This window comes from Propithecus coquereli, unplaced genomic scaffold (assembly GCF_000956105.1).
Source record: "Propithecus coquereli isolate 6110/MARCELLA unplaced genomic scaffold, Pcoq_1.0 Scaffold281, whole genome shotgun sequence".
Taxonomy (NCBI): Eukaryota; Metazoa; Chordata; class Mammalia; order Primates; family Indriidae; genus Propithecus; species Propithecus coquereli.
In genome coordinates this window covers 211,256-218,051 of record NW_012148408.1, presented here as the reverse complement: position 1 = coordinate 218,051, position 6,796 = coordinate 211,256, and the positions used below count along the sequence as shown (strand labels likewise).

Genomic DNA, 6,796 nt, shown 5'->3' with positions numbered 1-6,796 from the left:
TGTGAGCTAGGCTGACGCCACGGCACTCTAGCCTGGGCAACACAGTGAGACTCTGTTTCAAAAAAAAAAAAAAAAAGATTTGTCCATTTCATTGTGTGTAAATATTCACTCAAAAGAAAAAAGAACTATAAACAAATATTGAACTCTGAGTTAATGACACATATACTAAAGTATTTGGGGTGAAGTATACTGATGTCTACAATTTACTCTGAAACGGATGTGTCAAAAATTTAAGAAACTTTGATGGATGTGTCAAGGAATACATACATGAAAGTAAGGAGAGGAAAATGTTAATTGTAGAATCTAGGAGGCACAGTGTGTTCACTGAAAAATTCTTTAACTTTTCTGAATGTTTGCAGATCTTTGTGATAAAATGTGGAGAAAAATTATGTATCTATCAAGCACCTACCAAATTCAAGTGCTACAAAGGCAAATAAGCCTAGTGAAAGAGCTCAGGCTTTGGATGTCAGGTAACACACCTGGGAGCAAATCCGAGTTAATAGCTATGCAAGCTTGGGCAAGTCAGTTAAGGCCTCTATGCCTCCGTTTCCCCATCTGTAAAATGGAGATAATAATAGCACATACCACATAAAGTGTAGGAATTAAATGAAATATGTATACAAGCCCTTCATATAGTGCCTAGCCCCTAATAGGCCCTCAGGAATAGTACCTAATAGCAGCAGGGTACATTTTTTGCCATCTAAATGGGATCCTAAAAAGGATAATAGAGTGTACAGTGACTATCAGCACAAGCGTGAGGTAAGACCTTTGCATATGGAAAGTAAAGCCCAAAGAAGTGAAGGCAACCCAGTGAGCACATGGCCAAGCTGGATCACACTAGCTTGAGTCCAGAGGCCCCATACAGCTACTGCCAAGGATACTACAGACAGGCAATTCAGATTCACAAGTATGAATGGCCAAAACACACGAACAAGTATTCAGCAGAGAGACATGCTATTTTTCATTTAGCAGTTTAGTAAAAACTATCAAGGTTGATAACATCAATCAATTAGGGCATGGGAAGCAGAATCTCATATGTGTTGGCAGGAACAAAAATTAGTATAATCTTTTAGGAGGGCAAGTTAGTGGTATCTATGAAAATATTTAAGTACATATTGTTTGACTGGGCATTTCTACCTATAGGACATCTATAGATATATTCACACAATAAACGTGTCTAATCTTTGCAGCATTGTTTATAATAGCAATTCTAAAAAATGAAGTCCATCACTGGAGAATAGCTAAATGATAGAAAAACTGGGCAGTTAATAAAAAGAATGAAGTAGATTTGTATATATTGACCTGGAAGAGATTCTATCCTATACTAAGTGAAAAAAGCAAATTGCAGGATAATATGTAATTTTGCTAAAATTTTAAAAACTATGTATGTATGTGTGAATATATACATGTACATCATGTGCAATTATTACATATGCACAGAAAAATACATGCTCTGTGAAGGAGACTGAGATTTTAGACAAGTCGAGCAGACTTGTGTTTGTCTATATTGCTTTAATTTTTTACAATGAGAATATTCAGTTGATGGGGCGTGTGTGTGTATATTTAAGCCCAGGGGCTATGGGTAGCGGGATTATGTGTAATTTTTCTTCTACTTTTCTAGATGCTTTTTACTTCCTACAAAACAAAAAAGTTTTAATATTTACATAAAATATTTTACATAATATATATTAAACTATAAATATATATATAATACATAAAATATATACAACAAGCTTTTTAAAAATAGCCTGGAAAGATCTATTACAAAAATCTATCAGTGGTCATCTCTGGGGAGTAGGGGAAAAGAGGGGTAACACTTGAGTTTTCTACCTAATACGCTACCTACTGATTCAACTTTTTTCCAGCACGTTACTTTTATGATTTTAAAGACTAAAAAAAAAAAGAAAAAGAAAAAAGTCTTGCCAAAGTAGTAAGCAACCCATTAACATTAAAGCTGTAAACGGGGTTTGCAATAGTCAGTTTAAGAACTGCCTTTATGTCTTGAAAAAGTTTCAGTGACTTGGGGGACTTGGTTAAAATATGTTTCACTGGTGTCTTGTGGCTGTAAGTGGGGACAGATTTAAATGGGTCACCCTGCTTCTGGCAAAGTAGAAACCCCAGGAAATGGAAACTATAACGTTAGCATCTCAAGAGGAGGGCGCCCAGCCTCTGCTGTGGGAGGATACTTAGGTCAGTCCCCCACCCCCCACCCCCCAGACCACACTCATAAATAAATACAAAGGAAATACTTTCCCAAGAGAGCCGGCCTCTCTCCCTTGGCCTCTGACCTCCCAGAGCGGCCGTTTCCGACAGCCGCGAGGCCCCTATCTCGGCGCCTGCCCACACCAAGCACAGCAAAAGCGGCCCGGTGGGGTCGCGCAGCACCTGGCCAGGCTGGTGGCCCCACGGGGAGCGGCCGCCGATGAGCCTCCTCCCGGCCGGTTCTGCGGAGCTCCGCAGCGCCGGTGATTCACCGCCAGGTCACACGGAGCTTATCTGGCTCCAGGTGTGCTCTCTCATTCCGACTGCACGCTTCTCACATGACATCAGCCGGCCCGCCCGCCGCAGCGCGGGGAGCCGGCGGCCCTTGGCGTTTCCAGGCGGCCGGGCCGACGCAGCCGCAGCCCCGCGGCGCCTCCCGCTGCGATACCGTCTCCCCCGGCACGCAGCAATCCCGCAGGTCCGGGAGAAAGGAGAGCGGGAAGGTGCCAGTGGCCCAGCCTAGTCCCCTGCCGCTCTCCCAGGTGCACCGCTGCAGCCCGCTGGGCGCTCAGCTCCGTAATACCCCCCACCCCGCTCCACCCCCTTCTGTGTGACCTTGAGCAAGTCCCGTCCCCTCTCTAGGCCTCAGCTATTTCAACTCTAAAATTTCCAAGGGCCTGAGAGCTCAGACTTGACTCCAAGCCTTTGCTGGAGAGGTATTCTGCTCGACCACAACCTGCAGGTCCTAATTCTGCTCTGCTTCGGACTTGCTGTGTGACCTTGAGCCCATCATTCAACATCTCTGAATACCAGAGAATAATAAAAATAATCCCTTGTATATGACGATAAAGTACCTAGCAGAGAGAAAGGGCCTTGGGCCGAGTAAAGTCATCAGTCCAACAACTTAAACTGCTGCCTGACTCTAAACTGTTTGAAATGTCAAGGGAATGTGGATAATTTCCAAGCCCCACAATTTCTACCTCTAGACAAAGGGCAGGGAAGTGAGGGGGTGGGGAGTGGAGGCTCACCAGGTCTGCTCGCCGCCCTCAATCCAGCTCCCACCTCTGCACCTCCCCACCCTCTAATTCAAGCTGCCTTGGAAAATGCTGGCTGGGGGAGGGGGGGTAATGATGAAGGGGGTTGGGGGCTGGGGTGTGCAGATCCTAAAGGGCTCCCTTAGCCTGGCCCAAAGCAGAACTTAAAAACTCCATCAAGCCCCCATCCCAAGTCCTGTGGGAACCTGTCAGTCGGCACACAGGGGGCTGAGCCATCCCATCCCTCCCAACCTTTAAGCTGTATCAGGCCAGAGCCCCTCAGCTTTACACACCACACCCAAGAGAGGCCTAGGACAAGGCCTGGGGCCCAGGGCCACCGACAGGACCCAGCTCACACGGATGTTCTGGTTCCCAACTGTGGCATCCACTCCGGGTAAGGGGGTCTGGCTGGGCAGACGTCTGGTTTGAAGGAGCAAGAACAGCCCTGCTGCCCTGGAGACCTGTGACACACCAAGTCCGGATCAAGGCTTCCTGAGTTCCAGCAACTCCCTGCTCCACCCCAGAGGGTGGATTCTCCCTTTCACATAAGCCCCAGTTCTGCCCCACCCAGTCCACCTTTAGGTACCTGCCCCTGGGAGACCCCAGAGTTTTCAGGTCCAACTTCTGAAGACACATGCACCCTCAGTGAGCACCCCCAAGCAGGGCCAGTGAAGGGAGTTCCAAGCAACTGGCTGGCTGCCCAGACTGACCGAGAGTAAGGCTGAGAGACCAGGCAGGAGTCAGAAAGGGCATCATCCACATGAGACCCTCTCAGGAAAGTCTGGGGCACAGGAGGAAGCCCTCAGGCACACGCCCTGGCACCTGAGCCAGGACAGGAGAGCAAACAAAGCAGACACTCAGAGCTACCAGGCACCAGGTCATCAACTGTTCCAAGTCCAAAGTTCCCAAAGGAAGTGACCACCAGCCCGTGACCACTCCCACCCCCACCCTCTGACCCCACCTGCAACCCTTCTCATTCCCCTACTCGCCCCAGCACAATAGCTGCCCCCAAAGCCATTGTCTTCCTGGGATTGAGGCCCCAGCCTCAATGCCCTCAACCCCAAATGGACAAGCACACCTCCACTGGAGGCTATATATAACCAGTCCTGTCAAGTCCAGAAACCAGGAGGATGTTTCCTGGAAAGCCCTCATCACAAAAGGACAGAGGGGAAGCTGAGGAGGTGGCTGGCCATTGACAAAGAGCCAGGGAGGCTTGTCAGGAAGCCAGAGACCTCAGGAGAGCAACTTTCAATATCCCTGAATAGAAAGTAGCCCCTGAACCAAAAAGGGTGGGGAATGTTAGGCCAGACCTGTTGCCATGACAACAGGACACCAACTTGCTCAAGAAAAGGGCTCCAGATCTGGTAAGCATAAGGAAAGGCAGCTTGATTCCATGTGCTCTGGATTCCATGTCCTGCCAAGGTGATCTTGCTCTTAATCACCCAGGTGACCTCCTCTCCCTCCCAGCTCAGCCCCAGTGCATACACACTCCATAGGGGCATGTACAAGGTCTCCTCAGCCACCGCCATGCCAGGGACTCCAAGAGACAAAATGAACCCAGCAAACTAGCCCAAGTCAGTGGCAAGGGGAAGGGGGAAGAAAACCCAATTCTATAATTTTGGGGGACCTAAGGGCAGGAAGGCCCTAGCCAAGAGAACCCCTCTCAGGAAGCATTCTCCCAACCCACCCACACAAGCACAAACTAAGAGGCCAGCGCCAAACACATGCCCCCTTGGCCAAGTGACCAGGCAAAATGAGTACCGGTTTAAAAAACAAACTGGCTGTCTTCCTCTCCGCCCCCCAACCCCCACCTCTGGCTCATTCTGGCCTCAGCCGTTCCAACTAATCAGTAGGACACATGTGCCTTGCAACAGGGTGACACCCCCACCTCCACCCCGACAACAAAGCCCCAATGTGTGGTGTGTCCCCGCAGGCCTTATCTCAACCAGGGCCACGACCCACACTCCTCACCAGGCTAGGTACCAACCAGCGCCCCCCAACACAGGGCGCGGGGCGGGGGGCAGCTAACCCTACCACCTCCCCATCCCATTGGCGAAACAACTGGCATGACAGGTTAGCAGGGCGGGGCGTCAGGGCGGTCTCTCCTAGAGGCCTGGGGCAGGCAGGCTGTCCGACCTTCCCACACACACCCCACCCCTTTGCAGGGAAAGGTGAGGTGAGCAGCCCGTCACTGGGGACAGCCTGCACTCCCTAATCCCCAAAGTCTGCCATTCCACCCCCACTCCCTACCCCTCCACCCCCGTCTTCTGTCTCAAGGGGAGGGGGCACAGGGAAGCGGGGTCTCCATTGTTTTGCCAGCTGTCTAGCAGCTGCTCCTTTGAGAGGAGCCCGCTGTCGGCCTGGCAGTGAAAGAGTGAAGGCCGCTGGGAGGGATAAAGGGCTCAGTGGAGGTGCTCGCCTTCCCCGTTGCCTTCCTCAGCGCCTCGCTCCATCGCTCTACCAGGGGGGCCTGGGCCTGGCCCCGAGAAGCCCCCACTCCCGAGGCTGCAGCCCCCACCCAGCAGCTCTGGGCCACCTCGGCTCCTCCAAGCCCCGAATCCCCCAAAACTGAGGCCACCCTGTCCTGCCGCCCCGCGCCCCGCGGGCTGGCCAGAGGGGCCGGTGCTGTCCCTCCGCAGCCTTCCCCTCCCGGTCGGCCCCCGTCCCCGGGCGTCGAGCTCCTCGGCGCCGCCAGAGACCGGAGCCGGGAGTCCGGGCCGCTGCTTCCAGGGGACAGGGGAGGAGGAGGAGTCGGCGGGCCCCGGCGCCCGCCTGGCCACCCGACCGGAGCCCGCCCCTCCGCCCCACCGGACCTGGCCCGCCACTGAGCGGCCGCCCGCGTAGCCCCGCACTCACCCGCCGCCGGAGCCCGCCCGGCAGGCAGCAGAAGCGGAGACGCGGCATCCAGCGGCCCCGGCCCGGTCCGGGCTGGAGCGCAGCGCGGCGCAGCGCAGCGCCGCCCCCCGCGAGCGCGCGAGCCGAGCCGAAAGGGAGCTCCCTGCTGGCGGCTCCGGGAAAAAACGCCCGGCCTGCCTGGCAGCGCTCCGGCGCGCCGCCAGACGCGGGCCATGCGGGCACCGGCGCTGCCCTGGGAGACTCTGTTCGCACTGGGCTCCGAGGCCCCTCTAGCTGTGTCCGAGAGGCCCTGCCTGGAGGTCCTGTCTGCCCTGAGCACTGGAGGCTGCTGCACATGTCCGGAAGGTGCCGAGTGGCACTGCCTAGGGCAGACACCAGGGTCGTGATAAATGTGCAGAAGAGGTTCTGTCCAAGACAGGCACTGGACTCTGCAGGCTATGCCCAGGGTAGTGCTGTCTAGAGGAAACAGTTGAGTCTTGCTGGCCACCTCTTCCCAAGGTGGCTAGGCCCTGCTGGATGGCGCTAGCTGGTTCAGTCCAGAGCAGGTACTGCCTGCCATGTCCAAAGTGGCACTGCCAGAATGCACTCTCCAAGGTGGGAACAGGTTCCCAATGGCTTGGTCTGAGAGACCCCTGCCTAAAGTGGAGCTGCCCAAGAGGCATACCAGGGCCCAGGGAGCAAGGCCATAAGTGACACTTCCTGAA

The 6,796-nt window shown here is 53.4% G+C and overlaps 1 protein-coding gene across 8 annotated transcripts in view; it reads right to left on the bottom strand.

The window, feature by feature from the left end:
* MYO18A (myosin XVIIIA) overlaps nt 1–6,164 on the bottom strand; it is a 97,993-nt gene extending 91,829 nt beyond the window's left edge. For 6 of the 8 annotated variants that reach the window (XM_012648299.1, XM_012648300.1, XM_012648295.1 and 3 more), the window contains exon 1: nt 6,093–6,164. The gene's annotated coding sequence lies outside the window, so the exon portion shown is untranslated. Of the gene's footprint in view, nt 1–3,946; nt 3,993–6,092 lie in introns of those variants that run through there. The other 2 variants (XM_012648296.1, XM_012648297.1) reach the window with 2 other exon arrangements.
* Between the last annotated feature and the right edge of the window lie 632 nt (nt 6,165–6,796).